The sequence below is a fragment of the Melospiza melodia genome, chromosome W (assembly GCF_035770615.1).
Source record: "Melospiza melodia melodia isolate bMelMel2 chromosome W, bMelMel2.pri, whole genome shotgun sequence".
NCBI lineage: Eukaryota > Metazoa > Chordata > Aves > Passeriformes > Passerellidae > Melospiza > Melospiza melodia.
In genome coordinates, this window is record NC_086225.1 from 28,149,297 (window position 1) to 28,168,986 (window position 19,690).

Below are 19,690 nucleotides of genomic sequence, written 5' to 3' on the forward strand. Positions count from 1 at the left end.
TGCAGGAGCCACTTGATACTATCAAACCAGCCCGACTTGGCACTGGTGCCACCTTGGGTCGGGGAACCATCCTGCCTATCATAAATTTTCAGGAGCCTGCAGGACACTGCCGGCCATAGGCCCCAGACACAAATCTCGGCCCGTTTCCCTGGCAAACAAAACTCACATGCCCAGCTTCTAAATTGCAGATTGCAGGAGCCACTTGGCACTGTCAAACCAGCCTGACTTGGTACTTGTGCCTCCTTGGGTCTGAGAACCATCCTGCCTATGGTAGATTTTCAGGAACCAGCCGGCCAGTCCGGGCCATAGGCCCCGAGACACAAACCTCGGCCCGTTTCCCTTACAAACAAAACTCAGCTGCCCCAGTTGTGGATGGCAGATTGCAGGAGCCACTTGGAACTGTCAAACCAGCCCAACTTTGCGCTGGTGCAACCTTGAGTCTGGGAACCATCCTGCTTATCAAGGTTTTCAAGAACCAGACGGACACTGAAGGCCATAGGCCCCCAACACAAACCTCGGCTCGTTTCCCTGGCAAACAAAACTCAGCTACCCCACTTGTGGATGGCAGATTGCATGAGCCACTTGGGAATGTCAAACCAGCCCGACTTGGCAGTGTTGCCACCATGGGTCTGGGAAACATCCTGCGTATCGTGGATTTTCAGGAGCTAACCAGTCACTCCCTGACACAGGCTGCCAAAAAAAATCTCGGCCCTTTTCCCTGGGAAAAAAAAGTCACCTGACCCGCTTCTGGATGTCAGATTGCTGGAGCCACTTTGAACTGCCAAATAGACCTGACATGCCAGTGTTGCCCCTTTGGGTCTCGGAGCCATCCTGCCTATAAGAGATTTTAAAGAGCCATCGGGCCACTCTCAGCCATGGGCCCCGAAAGATAAACCATGACCGTTTCCACTTGCAAACAAAACTCACCTGCCCTGCTTCTGGATGGCAGACTGCAGGAGCCACTTGGTACGTTCAAACCAGCCCGACTTGGCAGTGGTGCCAAATTGGGTCTGGGAACCATCCTGCGTATCATGGATTGTCAGGAGCCAGCCGGCCTCTCACAGCCACAGGCCCCCGAACACAAACCACAGCACTTTTCTCTGGCAAACAAAACTTAGCTGCCCCGCATCTGGATGGCAGATTGATGGAGCCACTTCTCACTATCAAACCAGCCTGACTTGGCACTGGTGCCACCATGGGTCAGAGAAGAATCCTGCGTATCGTGGATTTTCAGGAGGCAGCCAGCCTCTCCCAGCCACAGGACCTCAAACAAAAACCACGACCTTTTTCCCTGGCAAACAAAACTCAGCTGTCCCACTTCTGGATGGCAGATTGAAAGAGCCAATTGTTACTATCAAACCAGCCTGACTTAGCACTGGTGCCACATTGGGTCTGGGAACCATCCTGCTTGTCGTGGATTTCAAGAGCCACCCGGCAACTCCCAGCCACAGGCAATCAAACAAAAAGCACGGCCTTTTTCTCTGGCAAAAAATACTCACCTGCCCTGTTACTGGAAAGCAGATTGCAGGAGCAACTTGGTAATATCAAACCTGCCCGACTTACTACTGTTGCCGTCTTGGGTCTGGGAACCATCCTGCGTATCATGGACTTTCATGGTCCAGCCGGCCACTCACAGCCACAGGCCCTCAAACACAAACCACGGCCCTTTTCCCTTGTAAACAAAACTCACCTGCCCACTTCTGGATGGCAGATTGCCAGAGCCACTGGGTACTATGAAACCAGCCTGATTTGGATCTGGTGCCACCTTGGGGCTGGGAACCATCCTGCAGAAGATGTTTTGGACAATATGTCTTCCTGTCAAACAATTGGCAGACCTCCGTGCAACGTCTAGAGCACGATGGGAGTTTTTTCTGTGCTGGCACAGTTTTTCCTAGCCAGACGTAGTGGAAAAGCTTTCTGCGAACATGTAGACGAGAAGAGGTGCTAAAGACGAAGATACGCTTCTCTACGGGGCTAAAAGCCGCTACCGGGCGTCTTTTGGCAGAAGCAGCGCTCCGGAGAGCACTGTGACCGGCACAATTGTCTTTGCGCGAAGTAGCCGCTTCTTCGCCTCCAGGAGCCGGAGAGAGCAGCAGCTTCGGAAAGGTGAAGAAGGAAGCTGTACAACACTGGGATTGTGTGCGCAGCTTGCCAACTGATAGAAAACAGTACCTTTGCACTCTCCTGACTTTTCCAATCACATGAACATTCAATTGGAAGCTGTTTTGGACAACTTTTCTTCCTGCCAAACACTTGACAGACCTCCATGCAATGTCTAGAACACGATGGGAGTTGTTTTCTGTGCTGGCACAGTTTTTCCTATCCAGACATAGTGGAAAAGCTTTCTGCTAAGGTGTAGACTACAAAAGACGCTAAACACGAAAGTACGATGCTCTGCAGAGCTAAAAGCCGCTTCCGGGCGTCTTACGGCAGAAGCCGCGCTCCAGAGAGCACTGTGATCGGCACCATTGTGTTTGCGCGAAGTAGCCGCTTCTTCGCCTCCGGGAGCCGGAGAGAGCGGCAGCTTCGGGAAGGTGAAGAAGGAAGCTGTACAACACTGGGATTGTGTGCGCAGCTTGCCAACTGATAGAAAACAGTACCTTTGCACTCTCCTGACTTTTCCAATCACATGAACATTCAATTGGAAGCTGTTTTGGACAACTTTTCTTTTTTTCCTGCCAAACACTTGACAGACCTCCGTACATCGTCTAGAACACGATGGGTGTTGTTTTCTGTGCTGGCACAGTTTCTCCTAGCCAGACATAGTGGAAAAGCTTTTTGCTAAGATGTAGAGGAGAAGAGGTGCTAAAGACGAAGGTACGCTTCTCTCCGGAGCTAAAAGCCGCTCCCGGGCGTCTTTCAGCAGAAGCAGCGCTAAGGAGAGCACTGTGACCGGCCCAATCGTCTTTGCTTTAAGTAGCCGGTTCTTCGCCTCCGGGAGCCGGAGATAGCGGCAGCTTCGGAAAGGTGAAGAAGGAAGCTGTACAACACTGGGATTGTTTGCGCAGCTTGCCAAATGATAGAAAACAGTGTATTTGCACTCTCCTGACTTTTCCAATCACATGAACATTTGATTGGAAGCTGTTTTGGAAAACTTTTCTTTTCTTCCTGCCAAACACTTGACAGACCTCCGTGCAACGTCTAGAACACGATGAGAGGTGTTTTCTGTGCTGTCACAGTTTTTCCTAGCAAGACATAGTGGAAAAGCTTTCTGCTAAGGTGTAGACTACAAAAGACGCTAAACACGAAAATACGATGCTCTCCAAAGCTAAAAGCCGCTTCCGGGCGTCTTTCGGCAGAAGCCGCACTAAGGAGAGCACTGTGACCGACACAATCGTCTTTGCGCAAAGTAGCCGCTTCTCCGCCTCCGGGAGCCGGAGAGAGCGGCAGCTTCTGAAAGGTGAAGAAGGAAGCTGTACAACACTGGGATTGTGTGCGCAGCTTGCCTACTGATAGAAAACAGTACCTTTGCACTCTCCTGACTTTTCCAATCACATGAACATTCGATTGGAAGCTGTTTAGGACAACATTTCTTTTCTTCCTGCCAAACACTTGGCAGACCTCCGTGCAACGTCTAGAACATGATGGGAGTTGTTTTCTGTGCTGGCACAGTTTTTCCTAGCCAGACATAGTGGAAAAGCTTTTTGCTAAGATGTAAAGGAGAAGAGGTGCTAAAGACGAAGGTACGCTGCTCTCCGGAGCTAAAAGCGGCTCCTGGGCATCTTATGGCAGAAGCCACGCTAAGGAGAGCACTGTGACCGACACAATCGTCTTTGCGCGAAGTAGCCGCTTCTCCGCCTCCGGGAGCCGGAGAGGGCGGCAGCTTCGGAAAGGTGAAGAAGGAAGCTGTACAACACTTGGATTGTTTGCGCAGCTTGCCAAATGATAGAAAACAGTGCCTTTGCCCTCTCCTGACTTTTCCAATCACATGAACATTCGATTGGAAGCTGTTTTGGACAACTTTTCTTTTCTTCCTGCCAAACACTTGGCAGCCCTCCATGCAACATCTAGAACACGATGGGAGTTGTTTTCTGTGCTGGCACAGTTTTCCTAGCCAGAAATAGTGGAAAAGCTTTTTGCTAAGATGTAGACGACAAGAGAGGATAGGGACTTGATGTAAGCAAATGACACCCATATTCAAAAAAGGCAATTACGGGTACTTGCAATGGTACAAACCAGCCAGCCTCGTTTTTATCCCCAGGAAGTTGATGAAGCAGCTCTTCCTTGAAAACCTTGCCAAGCACATTAAAGACAACAAAATAATGTTGTTAGCATGATTTTTCAGGGGAATTTCATGCTGAACATCACTTTAAACTCCTCTGATGAATCAACTTGACTGGTAGATGAAGGGAATATTATCTGCCTGGGCTTCAGGGAGGTTTTTGACATATCTCTACATGGCAGCACACATACATATGGAAGCAATAGTGCAAAGGGGAGGGAATCAGTGTCTTTTCAGTGATGCTGAGTTAAAAGACAGGAGGCAGTGGGCACACACTGAAATACAGGAGATTGCCTTTGAACATCAGTAAATGATTCTTTACTGTGAGGGTGACTGAACCACGGCGCAGACTGCCCAGAAAGATTGTGGAGGCTGGATCTTTGAAGACATTAAAAGTACACCCAGATAGAATCCTGGGCAAGAGGCTCTAGGTATCCTGGTTTAGGCAGGGGGGTTGGGCCTGGTTAGCCCCACCAACCCCTTCCACTCTCATTCATTCTGTGCTAGTGAATTCTCTTCAAGATGCATTTCAAGCACTGGCATGACAAAGTTCTGTGCAGACAGAGATCCAAATGGACATGGCATCTAAGTTCCTTAAGCAGTGTTCAAGAAGAATGTAAAACTCTGGCACAAGTGTCTCTTCCCTAACTGAATCCCTTTCATGGGAAAATTCCCAGCTCTAGAAAGATCTTCTGATACGCATGCTTAAGACTGACACTGGCTGAGCAAATTTCTCCCTATGTGTATCTAAGACCAGTTAGGATCTTCACCCAAAGTGCTGTCAACATAGTCACAGAATGCCTATTGTTAAGAAGTGACAACTTCCATCAGAATGGCAACTATTGGTCCACAAAATGGATGAATGGATGGGAATTATCTACTTCGGTTAAAAACAAAAATAAAGAGTTGGTCCTTATTTATCAATTTAATTGCAATATTGATAAGGGAAGAAAAAGACCTAAGTCCTTGACTTTCTTAACTCGAGGAAAGATTTTAAAAATTCCTTGTAAAAATGTATGATCACAATCAGACTATTGAAACCATTTCAGTTGGGAAAAAGTTCCAAAATTGTCTAGATAGTGGCAAAGAAGCCAAGAAAATAGGAAAGAAACAAAAAGAGAGCAGAAGAGTCAGCTTCAGTGTACAAGCTCGTTCTAGAAGTAGTCTGCTGGGGAAAGGAACCCCCAGTTGAATTTCCAATGTATTCCTGCGCTTGATTCAGTAACTGGTCAATGTAAAAACCAATCCTTTTGTACAACTTCTTCAAGCAACAAAAACTCCAACAGGTTGACACTACCATCATGCCTGTTCCAGACATATTTAAAAGAGAAATGATGATTTTCTTGAAAACCTACTTGCATAAAAGTTGCAAGATGGTGGAGGGATTCCCACATCCTCCTTCCTCCATCTGGCTTGAAAGTATATTTGATAAAATATGCAACAAAGCACATGATTTATAAGGTAGAGTCAAATGGATGATTTGGGAATTGATCTCTTGTTGATAGGAAACTTCATATCCACTCGGCGTGACCTTTTTAAAACAAAATGTGGAGCTGAGGCATGAATCTGCCACAACAATTGTAAAGCAAACATACACACTCCCCTTCACATGCCCCCCCTTCCACACACACCTAGGCACACACAGAGATCAGCATAGCAGATCATGAACACCTTGGAAAAGACTGAAATGCTAAATGCCTCTCTTGATGGGCAAAAGAGCTGGTGCAGTAATTCAAATGCCTGGTACAAAAATTCTGTTTAATATTTAGCTCCTATTTAAAACACAGCTTTTCATTTCATTCTATTTACAGAATATTTTCATTTAATTTGTTTCTTTAAAATTACTTAGTTCTCACCTGTTGTATGTCTAGGAATATTTTCTTCCAAAAAGAGAAAAAAATAGATGATATCTTTTCAGCAGAAAACATTGGTTGATACAATTTTAAACCATCATGATATGGAAGAATTGTTCTGTCCCTCTCTAAGGTGGAAGAAGCATTTGGATCACAGATCATCTACAATGAAATACTTGACATGTTTAAGATGCTTTCAATCAATTTTGATCGTCAATTGCTTATTCGTTGTAAACAGTAATTTTTCAGTGAAGGGAAAGTGTGTGTGGTATATCTACATGATGTGTTCAAAGCCAGTTCCTACTAATGGCCAGGCTAAATTCCAGTAAATAATGTCCCGAATGATATTTTGCCGCCTTCTTTGGCACTTCATGAAATCTTACCATGATGAAGTGCTGAAACACAGAGATTTTCTCTTAGAGAGTGTCTCATGTTGTAACCCATCCCATGGATTTTATGCTGTAATTCTTATCTCTTTTAAAATTTGCTATCTTCTGTACAGTTTTCATGAAACTTTCTGTTACAGTAGTGAATAGCACAGATAAATGTCATTTTGTACAACTTTGAATTTACCCCAAGAGCTGAGAGAAAACTTGCTCCTATACTTCAATCCGAGTTTCTTCTATAGTCCAACTTTGTTTCTCTGCCATCAAGCTTCTCCTTTGTTGCTGCTCCAAGCCCCGTCCAAGCTGACCTTGAATACTTTCAGGGATGGGACACCCACAACTTCTCTGGGCAACCTGTTCCAGTGTTCCAGCACTCCCACAGTAAAAAAGGCCTTCCTTTCATCTAATATGTGTAGGAAATCATAAATCTAGGCATAGAAACTTGGAGTGCAAATTTGAAATTCTTTGGATTTGAAGCACATATTATATGAATACTGACTTACAGATGACTAAAAGATGTTGATGGGCATTTGAGCTGACAAGTTTTGAAAAAGTGCACGGAAATTAAAATTGAAACCACTAAAATTAAAAACTTCTTACCATTTTCTTTTTCCTCCCATATTTAAAAAATTGCATATGTCAGATATCAGCGCTTCATGCAAACCTCTCAGACGCTCTCAGAGAAAAAGCTTTTCTTTCAGACTAAGTTGCGGTTGACGTAGAACACTAGCAGGAGTGAAAGTATTTCTGGGCATCAGGGCAGCACCTTCTCCTTGGATTTGTGTGCAGAATGCATTTTATCCAAACTGGAAAATAGATCCCATCTCTGTTCTATTCATCATTCTTACTACATCAGGCCAGAAGATTCTGTGAAAAGTAGCCTGTGGACGTTGAAGATAGCGCATGTGAAACAGATGAGAGGTGATGGAGAAGTTGAGGGAGAGAAGAAAGAGCATATGGCACAGTACGGACACCAGAAATTATTTCTTCACGTGATCATGGCAGATTGCAGGAGTCACTTGGTAATATCAAACCAGCCAGACTTGGCACTGGTGCCACCTTGGTTCAGGGAACCATCCTGCGTAACGTGGATTTTCAGGAGACAGCCGGCCACTCCCAGCCACAGGCCCCCAAACAAAATCTAAGGCCCGTTTCCCTGGCAAAAAAAACTCAGCTTCCCCGCTCCTGGATGGCAGATTGCAGGAGCCACCTGGTACTATCAAACCAGCCCGACTCGTCCCCGGTGCCGCCTTGGGTCTGGGAACCATCCTGCGTAACGTGGATTTTCAGGAGCCTGCTGGCCACTCCCAGTCATAGGCCCACAAATACAAACCACAGACCTTTTCTCTGGCAAAAAACACTAACCTTCCCCACTACTGAATGGCAGATTGCAGGAGCCACTTGGTACTATCAAACCAGCCCGACTTTGCACTGGTGCCACCTTAGGTCTCAGAACCATCCTGCCTATCATAAATTTTCAGGATCCAGCCGGACACTTCCGGCCATAGGCCCCCAGACAAGAACCTGGTCCCGTTTCCCTGGCAAACAAAACTCACCTGCCCCTCTTCTGGATGGCAGATTGCAGGAGCCACTTGGGACTGTCAAACCAGCCCGACTTGGCACTGGTGCCACCTTGGGTCTGGGAACCAGCCTGCATATCGAGGATTTTCAGGAGCCAGCCGGCCACTCCCAATCACAGGCCCCCAAACACAATCTAAGGCCCGTTTACCTGGCAAACAAAACTCACCGGCCCTGCTTCTGGATGGCAGATTGCAGGAGCAACTTGGTACTATCAAACCAGCCCGACTTGGCAGCGGTGCCACCTTGGGTCGGGGAACCATCCTGCGTATCGTGGATTTTCAGGAGCTGGCCGGTCTCTCCCTGTCAGAGATGCCCAAAAACAAACCTCGACTCTTTTCCCTGGCAAACGAAAGTCAGCTGCCCCGCATCTGGATGGCAGATTGCAGGAGTCACTTGGTACTATCAAACCAGCCCAGCTTGGCACTGGTGCCACCTTGGGTCTTGGAAAAATCCTGCATATCAAAGATTTTCAGGAGCCAGCCGGCCACCCTTTGCCACAGTTGTTTAAACAAAATCCACGGACCTTTTCCCTTGGAAACAAATGTCAGCTGCCCCGCTTCTGCATGGAAGATTGCAGAAGCCAATTTCTACTGTCAGAAAAGCCTGACTTCGCGCTGGTGCCACATTGGGTCTGCGAAACCATCTTTCGTATCGTGGATTTTCAGGGGCCAGCCGGCTACTCCCAGCCATAGGCGCCCAAACACAAACCACGGTCCTTTTCCTTGGCAAACAAAACTCACCGGCCCCTCTTCTGGATGGCAGATTGCCGGAGGAACTTGGTATTATCAAACCACCTTGAATTGGCACTGGTGCCACCTAGGGTCTGGGCACCATCCAACGTATCGTGGATTTTCAGGAGCCAGCCGGCCTCTCCCGGCCACTGCACCGAAACAAAAACCACGGCCATTTTCCCTGGTAAATTAAATTTAGCTGTCCCACTTCGTGATGGCAGATTGCAGGAGCCACTTGTTACTATCAAACAAGCCTGACTTGGCACTGGTGCCAACTTGGGTCTGGGAACCATCCTGCGTATCGTGGATTTTCAGGAGCCAGCCGGCCACTCCCAGCCACACGCCCAAAACCACAAACCACGGCTTCTTTCTCTGGCAAATAAAACTCACGTGCCCCGTTTCTGGATGGTAGATTGCAGGACCCACTCCCTTTCACAGGCCCCCAAACAAAAACCACGGCCCTTTTCCCTGGCAAACAAAACTCAGCTGCCCCGCTTTAGGATTGCATATGGCAGGATCTACTTGTTACTATAAAAGCAGCCTGACTTGGACCTGGTGCCACCTTTGTTCTGGGAACCATCCTGCCTATCGTAGATTTTCAGGAACCATCCGGACAATGCAGGCCATAAGCCCCTAGAGAAAAACCTTGGCCCTTTTCCCTGGCAAACAAAACTCACCTGCCCTACTTCTGGATTGCAGATTGCAGGAGCCAATTGGTACTATCAAACCAGCCCGTCTTGGTACTGGTGCCACAATGGGTCTGTCAAACATCCTGCGTAATGTGGATTTTCAGGACACAGCCGGCCACTCCCAGCCGCAAACCTCCAAAGACAAACCACGGCCCTTTTCTCTGGCAAACAAAACTCAGCTGCCCCGCTTCTGGATAGCAGATTGCAGGAGCCACTTGGTACTATCAAACCAGCCTGATTTGGCACTGGTGACACCTTGGGTCTGGGAAACTTCCTGGCTATCGTGGATTGGCAGGAGGCTGCCGGCCACTCCCAGGCATAGGACCCCAAACACAAACCACGGCCCTTTACTCTGGCAAACAAAACTCAGCTGCCCCGCTTCTGGATGGCAGATTGCAGGAGCCACTTGGTTCTATCAAACCAGCCTGACTTGGCACTGGTGACACCTTGGGTCTGGGAACCATCCTGGCTATCGTGGATTGGCAGGAGGCTGCCGGCCACTCCCAGGCATAGGACCCCAAACACAAACCACGGCCCTTTTCTCTGACAAAAAAAACTCACCTGCTCGGCTTCTGGATGGCAGATTGGAGGAGCCACTTGGGACTATCAAACTGTGAAAGTCCGCCCGAAATAAACGGGTAACGAATGATTTTTGGGTGCAAAAATAACCAACACAAGGCACAGGGGTTTTGCAGTAACAAATCAACAAGGTGCAGTTTTATTGATTATAACCACAGGTAAATATGCATTTGGTTTGGGATCCGGGGAAGAGAAGGGTAAGACAAGGAAAAAGGGAGGAAAGAAGGTCAGGGAATGGGGTATAGCTACCAAAACGTGATGTCTTTGGGGTCCCGCCGCCGAAACTCGCTGGTACACGTCTTGGGGAGTACTCAAAGGGCAGTCGGACCGAACCCCAATATATATACCGTTCTTGGTTGGGGGAAGGGTGGCTGAAATTAGGTTTCCATGGAGGGGAGAAGTCCATTGTTTTCATGGCCGAATGCTCACAGGTACGTTAAGTTTTCCCCCTCCCTGAATTGGGAGGGGGTACAGTCCCAGTCACTGGAAGGAGGTTGCCATGGGGGTGCCATGGGGGTGCCAATAGGGTGCCAGAGGGGTTCTGGGTTCCTTGACGAGGGGATTCGCATCTCGGTTGGTCCATCACAATGGTTGAAGACAGGCAAGAGGGGTCTTCTCATGGAGCGGGGGGGAGCCACCCCAGAGCTCAGTCTAGCCAGCTCAGGAGTTTGGAGGAAAGTCCAGTTCAATTGTCCAGAAAAGGGCAGCATGTCCCCTTCGAGTACAGCATGGCGTGTCCTGCAAGCATCACTTGTGAACACACAAGATAAGCAGGAGACTTTCTTTCCCAACCGGCTCAGCAGTTTTAACTCTTCGGTAGTCTTTTCTCATGACAATTGTGAGGAAACAAATGAAGGATTTTCGGATGGACTTCTACACGACCCCGTGACTCACGATTGTCTTGAGGAATCTTCATCAGCAGAGCTCTAGAGTGTCTTCGAAACTCGTTGCACGTCGGTAGCATAACCCCGGAAAAGTAGGCATGACAGGAGAGAGGGGATAAAAGGGGAAGAGAAGGAAAAGAAAGAGGGAAAAGGGGAACCAATAAACATAAACATAATTAATATTGATCATCATAACAATTTCACACGTGGTTATTTGTTATAACGATTTCAAAAATTATGATTAATTTTAACAATTTCAAAATATATTCATCGATTAAAGCAATATCATATGTTTAACAATTTCAAAATGATTAAAGCAAATCACAAATAATCAAAACAATAAACAAATCATAATATAATCATCGTCTTTTAAAATTATTTTCTAAAAATTAAAGTAACTTTCTGTGAATCATACTTGATATTTAAGAAGTTGTTCTAAGGCACATATGCTTGAGTCATAGCTGTTTCTTATCAAGTGTTTTGGGGACATCTATTGTATCGAGTACATCAGCTAAGCGGTGTGCATTGACTACAGTTGACAATCTCTTAAGCTTTTTCATCATTCTCCAATTCAAAATGAATAGGGCTACTGACAAGATAAAGCCAAGCGTAACTAGGATCAAAAGAACAACAATTGGATGGCACACACTGTTCAGAACACCTGTGGCAGTAGGTGACCACTCAAAAAGAGTATCCCACCACCTATGCTCAGCATCCTGTTTTACCCTCTCCATAACCCAGTGTATTTGTTTCACGTTGTGATGAACAGTCACCAGGGTCTTCTGTCCGCTCTCTTTGATTTTCTCGAGGATGTCAATCAGGTCTTGATGGAGCAATAGTTGTCTCACGAGGGTGAGGTTCATTCCAATAGGAGTGGGCATCAGCTTCTGGATCAGCGTGTAGTTGGATTGCAGTAGGTGGTGAGAAGTAACTGGAGCTTCATAAGAGAAATCGCATCCTACTATCTTAGTAAAGTTACAAGCACAAAAATTTGAATGATTCTTTGCATCTACCACAACATCTTCTACAAAGACAGAATCACATGTCATTCTAAAGCATGCACAGCCATTGCCTATGTATATAAGAACTGTCTGGGTATCCTCATGTGGACAAATCTCGAAATGACAGATGTTCTGCTCTGTGTCCAAACAGATATACCATTTCCTGACTGATGATTTTTGAGCTATGCCGTCAGGTGGAGGGGTCCCGTTTGTGACAGCTTTAATTACCTTGAAGGGACCTCTCAAGATGATAGCTCGCTGCCGTGTGATTTTTTCTACTTCAATGAGAGCTAAGCTAACAACAAACAATCCTTTTTCCCAGGTAGTGTATCTTTTTTCAGCATCTTTAAAACCACAGGAAAAGAAGCTGACAGGCCTTGTTGGACACTCGGGACCTCGCTGCCAGATGTGTATTGATAGCCCTGAGGAGGCAAACCCCCATTCCACTTGGAAAGGGTCTTTAGGATGGATGGGCCCCAATGCCTGATGTGCAGTGGCTTCAAAAATCAATAACTGCAGTGCTTCCTCCTGAGAAGGAGTCCAATCCCATTTGATTCCTTTCCTCAGTAAATTGTAAAGGGGCCTAGCAATGATTGAGAAATCTGGGATGTGTTTCCTCCAGAATACTAACAGTCCTAAGGCTTGCTGGAGGTCTTTTTTGTTTTCAGGCATTTTCATCTGCTCTAGAGAAGTTAGAGTGTCAGGTGGGATGCATGTGCTGCCAGATCGCCACCAAATTCCCAGGAATTTCACTTCCTGAGAAGGCTTTTGAATTTTCTCTGAGGGGATCTTTAAATCAAGGCTCTCCAGATGAGAGATTATATTCTGCTGGAGATCCCCCACCTCTTTAATTTCCTCTCCTCCTACCAAAATGTCATCAGTGTATTGGTACACAGCTACAGTGTCAGGTTTAGGTATTTTTTCTAATTCTTTTGCTAAAGCATGATGTGCTAGTGTTGGAGAGTGTTTGTATCCCTGAGAGAGTCTGGTGAATGTGTACTGTTGTCCCTCCCATGTGAATGCAAAGCGATCGATGTCCTCTGGCTGTATAGGTATCATGAAGAACATGTCTTTGACATCTATGGTTGCCATGATCGTGTGAGCCTTTTCTTGTATTGATGTTATCAGTTCAGCTAAATTTGGCACTGCTGCAGTCAGAGGGTCAGTGTTGGCATTCAGCCTACGGTAATCAACCGTAAGCCTCCACTTCCCGTTAGGCTTTCGGACTGGCCACACGGGTGAATTGTATGGGGAGTGTGTGTTAACAATTATTCCTTGATCACGCAATTCCTGAATAACTGGTTTGATGCCTTCTCTAGCTCCAGAAGGCAAGGGATACTGTTTCACATTGATTGTTTTACTGTAAGGCAGTGCGGGTGCGGTCTGAAGCAGTCTAATGTTAAGTTGTGGAGTGCCAAAAGACCAGAGGAAACCCTCAGTGTCTTCCCACTGTCTTCCTGAGAGGACATCCATCCCTAGCAGATTATTCGGTATGTCCCCAATTACCATTTTGACAATCAATTGATTTTCTTCTCCAGGGAGTGTTATTTTGACTAAAGCAACGTTCATGGGTTCTATGGTTCCTAAAGCATTAAGAACGCAGCATTGCTTTTTTGTTGGAACAACTCCACACTTCTGGGCATCTCTATGTGTTAGTGCAGAGAATCTGGGCTCCCGTATCAACAATGTAGGTTATCAGAACCTTTTTAGGACCCGTGATTGCTGTAATTAACATGTCTCCTGATTTATTTTTTGTGAGCCTTCGTAAGTAAACCCAATCTCCACCCCTTCGCTCACCTGTAAGCGGTGGAGATATTAGTTTCCCGAAAGCTCTGTTGGTGAAGATTCGCTGTTTGTGATTTGGGGCACGGGCGGGTGGGCAGTTATGTTGCTTAGTTTCTGTGAAAGAAGTTGCGAAAGAGTTACTTCCGGCTTACTGCTGGCGCTTTTCAGGAGACACGCAGCCAGGGTTTCACTGTCCAAGTTCTGTGAAAGAAGCTGAGAAAGAGTTAATTTTGGCTCACTGGCTGTGTTCTGTGGGAGAGGCTGAGATGCAGCCTCACTGCCCAGGTTCCGAGGAAGAGACTGTGAAAGGGTTAACTTTGGCTCATTGCCTGTGTTCTGTGTGAAAGACTGTGATGTATTGTGTGTACTGAACTGTGTATTGGTAGGAGTGTTTGTTAATTTCTGGTGAGGGAGGGGGATCGGTGCACTGGGCTGGGTATTTGATCTCCTAAAATTCCAGTTAGTTATGATTTTCTGCAATTTTTCAAGTGGTAAACCATCCATTATGTCCCGGGGAACCCCTTTCTTTATTCCCAGCATCCACCAGCGTTGTCTGTTGGAAATCTGTTTTCTTGGTTCTATGTTTTCAGTGTTAGGGGTTCCCATAAACCGGACACCTTTTGTTTTTTCAGATTTTTCTTCCAGGGTTTTTACAAGCCCATACTGTCTACAATAGTTTATTAAATCAACTGCTACCTCACCCCATGTCCAAATCTTGCAGTTACTGTTAGATGTGTCAGATGGTGTTGTGGGAGCATGTGTTGGTGTGTAGGGTGAAGGTGCAGTGTCAGTGGATTCAGACTGATCAGTGGAGTTGTTAAGAAGTCTTTCTAATCTATCTATTGGACTTAGAGCCATAACTGTTTTCTGAATAGTGATTGCGGTTGATTTCAATGTTTCTGGAAGCCCACGAATTAAAGGGGTCATAATTTCAGGCTTCACAGGCAATTGCATTGGGGATTCAAAACCAGGAATTAATTTTTTCTCATGAATCATTTGCAAACATGCAGCTTTTTGTACACTTTCTAGGATTTGGTCAGGGGTAGTGGCAATTGCTAAGGAATCACCCCTTTCCAGGGGATTTATTCCCCCGGCCCAATAGGCTGCACGTTGTGTTAGAGACCAGGCATCACGCTTATCTCCTGTTGTTAGGAAAACACCGTGTCCCCAGTAACCGCTGGCTTCTTGTTCAGTTAACTTAATCTGGTCTCCACCAGTGAGAGACACACGGAACACATATTCTGTTTCTGATTCATGGGGGAGGCGACCGAATTCCTTTTTCAATTTAGCTAATTTGGTAGCGCTGAATGGTGTTTGTTTGGTTGTTATGTGGGGATCCATGTCTTCATCATTAATGTAATTATATTCAGTTTTAATAAAAGGTCTCAAATGAGGACAACAATTTTCCCCACAATTTTTAGCTATTTCAGATTCTTTTTGTTTTGCTGCCTTGAGTTCTTTGTAAGGATAAATCTTTTTAATGCAAGGTGTTACTTTTTCTTCCTCTTCTGTAGAGGAGTTGATTTTGTGTATGGCTTTGGTGTGTTCTTCTCTAAGAGCAGCTCGCAGTGTGTAAATTTCATTTCTGTCCTCATTTAACTGTTTTTGCAAAATTTCAACCAAATTTTGAAGGGAATCTATAATTACCATTTCCTCAGTTCTCCGTTTACAGCGGTTTTCTATGGCTGCAGTAAGGCATGCTCCAAGAACTGAGCAAAGAATGTTTTTATTTTTACCCATTTTGAATTTTGATTCATGTTGCAGAGAACATATTCTATCAATGACATTTTCCAAATTAAACCAATTGTTCTCTGCCCAAGTTTCTCCGCCAGATGATGGTTTGGCATGGTATTTAGCAAGCATGGTGTAAAAGTCAGCTTTTGCTTTAGGATTGAGATTTTCACTCATTTTTGTGTGAAGGGACTAGGACTATACCACGGAGCTGATTTGCGAACTCAAGTTACACAATCATACAGACTTTTGTTCCACTCTGTCTCCCTAGATAGCTGAAGAAACCCAATCTGTCTGAAAGGCACTGTTTTAATTGCTTCAGATTGTCCCTTCCTTTCCAGACAGTCCAGACACACGCACTCACACACATACAAATGTTTTCTCTGTGAGGGGACCAGAAACCTAGAACAGGGAAAAGCCACTCAGCCTTCGCTGTGCCGCCCCTCGCTCCCTGTGTAGGTGAAGGGACAATATCTGTCTAATAGGCACTGCTTAATTACTTCAAGTCTGCCCCTTCCCTTTTAGACAGTCCAGGTACACAAAATAGAGCAGTAAAAAACAGTAACAGGTTCAAATTCAGCTCAAAAAACAACAGTAACAGGTTCAGATTCAATTCAAATACAACAACAACAACAACAACAGTATCAATATCAGTATCAATATCAGTAACAGCATCAATATCAGGATCAGGAGAAGTATCAGTGTCAGTGTTCGTGCCAGTAAAATCAGTATCAGAAATGACAGTAACAATTTCCCCTGCTTTTGCACCGAAAAATCTTTTGTGTCAATTCCGGAGCCTGTGTGCTCAATCGAGCATGAGATTTGGCTTTGGTGTGTGTAGTCTGTGAGAGGTTACAAACTACACAAAACCTACAAAATCTCACTGGCTGCTGGAATCCTTGTCCGTGGCGCCAATTATGTGAAGGTCTGCCCGAAATAAACGGGTGACGAATGATTTTTGGGTGCAAAAATAACCAACACAAGGCACAGGGGTTTTGCAGTAACAAATCAACAAGGTGCAGTTTTATTGATTATAACCACAGGTAAATATGCATTTGGTTAAGGGATCCGGGGAAGAGAAGGGTAAGACAAGGAAAAAGGGAGGAAAGAAGGTCAGGGAATGGGGTATAGCTACCAAAACGTGATGTCTTCGGGGTCCCGCCGCCGAAACTCGCTGGTACACGTCTTGGGGAGTACTCAAAGGGCAGTCGGACCGAACCCCAATATATATATACCGTTCTTGGTTGGGGGAAGGGTGGCTGAAATTAGGTTTCCATGGAGGGGAGAAGTCCATTGTTTTCATAGCCGAATGCTCACAGGTACATTAAGTTTTCCCCCTCCCTGAATTGGGAGGGGGTACAGTCCCAGTCTCTGGAAGGAGGTTGCCATGGGGGTGCCATGGGGGTGCCAATAGGGTGCCAGAGGGGTTCTGGGTTCCTTGACGAGGGGATTCGCATCTCGGTTGGTCCATCACAGTGGTTGAAGACAGGCAAGAGGGGTCTTCTCATGGAGCGGGGGGGAGCCACCCCAGAGCTCAGTCTAGCCAGCTCAGGAGTTTGGAAGAAAGTCCAGTTCAATTGTCCAGAAAAGGGCAGCATGCCCCCTTCGAGTACAGCATGGCGTGTTCTGCAAGCATCACTTGTGAACACACTAGATAAGCAGGAGACTTTCTTTCCCAACCGGCTCAGCAGTTTTAACTCTTCGGTAGTCTTTTCTCATGACAATTGTGAGTAAAAAAATGAAGGATTTTCGGATGGACTTCTACACAAACCAGGCTGACTTGGCACTGGTGCCAACATGGGTCTGGGAACCATCCTGCGTATTGTTGATTTTCAGGAGCCAGCCGGCCACTCCCAGCCAAAGGCCCATAAACACAAACGACGGCCCTTTTCCCTGGCAAAAAAAACTCACCTGCCCCGCTTCTGGATGGCAGATTTCAGGAGCCACTTGGCACTATCAAAACAGCCCGACTTGGCACTGGTGCCACCTTGAGTTTGGGAGCCATCCTGCCTATGTTAGATTTTCATGAACCAGCCGGACACTTCAGACCATAGGCCCCCAGACAAAAACCTCGGCCTGTTTATCTGACAAAAAAAACTCACCTGCCCCGCTTCTGGATGGCAGATTTCAGGAGCCACTTGGCACTATCAAAACAGCCTGACTTTGCACTGGTGCCACCTTGGGTCTGGGAACCATCCTGCGTATCCTGGATTTTCAGGAGTCAGCCGGCCACTCCCAGCCACAGGACCCCAACCACAAACCTTGGCCCGTTTCCCTGGCAAACAAAACTCACCTTCCCCTCTTCTGGATGGCAGATTGCAGGAGGCACTTGGTACTATCAAACTAGCCCGACTCGGCACTGGTGCCACCTTGGGTCTGGGAAGCATCCTGCCTATCATAAATTTTCAGGAGGCAGCCGGCCACTGCCGGCCATAGGACCCCAGACACAAAGCTCGGCCCGTTTCCCTTGCAAAGAAAACTCAGCTGCCCCGCTTCTGGATGGCAGATTGCACGAGCCGCTAGGTACTATCAAACCAACCCGACTAGGCACTGAGGCCACCTTGGGTCTGGGAACCATCCTGCACAGAGTGCATTTTCAGGAGCCAGCAGGCCACTCCGAGCCACAGTCCCCCAAACACAATCCACAGCCCTTTTCTCTGGCAAACAAAACTCACCTGCCCTGTTTGTCGATGGCAGGTTGCCGGAGCCACTTGGGAGTATCAAACCAGGCCGACTTGGCACTGGTACCAACTTGGGTCTGGGAACCATCCTGCCTATCGTAGATTTTCAGTAGCCAGCCTTCCACTCCCAGCCACAGGCCCTCAAACACAGACCACGGCCCTTTTGCCTTGCAAAGAAACTCACCTGCCCCGCTTCTGGACGGCAGATTGCAGGAGCAACTTGGTACTATCAAACCAGCCCAACTTGGCACTGGTGCCACCATGGATCTGGCAACCATCCTGCCTATCGTAGATTTTAAGGAACCCGCCGGCCACTACCGGCCATATGCCCCCAGACAAGAACCTGGTCCCGTTTCCCATGAAAATAAAACTCACCTGCCCCTCTTCTGGATGACAGATTGCAGGAGGAACTTTTTTACTATCAAACCAGCCCGACCTGGAACTGGTGCAACCTTGGGTCTGGGAACCAGCCTGCGTATCCTGGATTTTCAGGAGCCAGCCGGCCACTCTCAGCCACAGGCCCCCAAACACAAACCACGGCCCTATTCTCTGGAAAACCAAAGTCACCTGCGCTGCTACTGGATGGCAGATTGCTGGAGCCACTTGGAACTGCCAAATCAGCCTGACTTGGCAGTGTTGCCATCTTGGGTCTGGGAACCATCCTGCATAATAAAGATTTTCAGGGGCCAGCCGGCCACTCCCAGCCACAGGCTGCCAAAAAAAAAACACGGCCCTGTTCCCTGGGAAACAAAAGTCACCTGGCCCGCTTCTGGATGGCAGATTGGCGGAGCCACTTGGAACTGCCAAATAAACCAGACTTGGCAGTGTTGCCCCTTTGGGTCTTGGAACCATCCTGCATATAAAAGATTTTAAAGAGCCAACGGGCCACTCTAAGCCAAAGGCCCCGAATGAAAAACCATCGCCCTTTCCCCTTGCAAACAAAACTCACCTGCCCTGCTTCTGTATAGCAGACTGCAGGAGCCAGTTGGTACGTTCAAACCACCCCGACGTGTCAGTGGTGCCATGTTGGGTCTGGGAAGCATCCTGCGTAACGTGCATTTTCAGGAGACAGACGGCCACTCTCAGCCACAGGCCCTCAAACACAAACCACAGCCCTTTTCCCTGGAAAACAAAACTAAGCTGTCCCGCTTCTGGAAGGCAGATTGCAGGAGCCCCTTGGTACTATCAAAGCAGCCTGACTTTGCACTGGTCTCTTTTGGTCCCCCTCGAAATCGCAAGATTGCCTTTCCCTTCCCAAAACGAAATTTCATTTCCTTTCGGGAAGGGAAAGGGTATCTTGCGACCCTGAAAAGAAAGCTGTAGATTTTCAAGTTTCTCTTTGCTGATTTAGGATGATTTATGCTTGTCGGTTTTCTGTTTCTCCCAGCTGTTTTATGTCTGGAGATAGCTCAGGGATGCCACTTGCTCGGTTTCTCGGCTGTTTCAAAGACCTGGAAAGGCCCAGAGTGGCCTTGGGCAGCCCAGCGCTTCAAAGGACGAGGAGAGACTTCTGATCTTGTTTCGGTCTCGGTGTTTATTTATTGTTTATCTAAAAGATTTTCTTTCA